Below are 661 nucleotides of genomic sequence, written 5' to 3'. Positions count from 1 at the left end.
TTGACAACCGGCAGAAGGCGCTTATTTCCACCGGGTCCAGCAGGAGGCGCCCGGCTCAATGTTATGACGGTATGCTACCTTCAGGTACACCCGGAAATGTCGTAAACTATACAGATTGAGCAACAAAGTGTGCAGAAAAACATACGAAAAACAAATATATGAGTAAATTTAAGCAAAAAGGAAATCAAATTAAGTGACGAAGAAATATTCAACAGTTAAGAAGAGCCGCAAAGAGAGATACCGTTAGTTTCAGACGATGTTTACTTTTACGGTTTGGGTAAGTGTCAGAAAACGGCAGCGTATTTGAAAGCACCTTCACATTTCATATTTACTTCAAAGTTAAAAAAATATATATATGAATTTTAAATTTTATTTTTGACAAACATAAGTTATAGAAGTTTAACTGGTCTCTAACAATAGTATATAAAGGGATTTTTAAAAAGTGTCCTAAATATGAAACACAATTTACTTACTTAAACTGAAAATACAATGAAAAAATATGGATAAATGGCTCTTGTGTTTAGTGCATATTATAAAATGTTCATATACTATGAGGATTGTCAAAATCTTCATTTAAACAGTCTGGATCCTGATAATAGTTTATTTTTGCATAGCTGAAGTACTATACTGTACTAGTGCTATATAAAGGTGCTTTGGTATT

The sequence above is a fragment of the Acanthochromis polyacanthus genome, chromosome 13 (genome assembly GCF_021347895.1).
Source record: "Acanthochromis polyacanthus isolate Apoly-LR-REF ecotype Palm Island chromosome 13, KAUST_Apoly_ChrSc, whole genome shotgun sequence".
Classification (NCBI taxonomy): domain Eukaryota; kingdom Metazoa; phylum Chordata; class Actinopteri; family Pomacentridae; genus Acanthochromis; species Acanthochromis polyacanthus.
The sequence above is the reverse complement of the archived record's forward strand: the minus strand, read 5'-3'. Positions refer to the sequence as shown.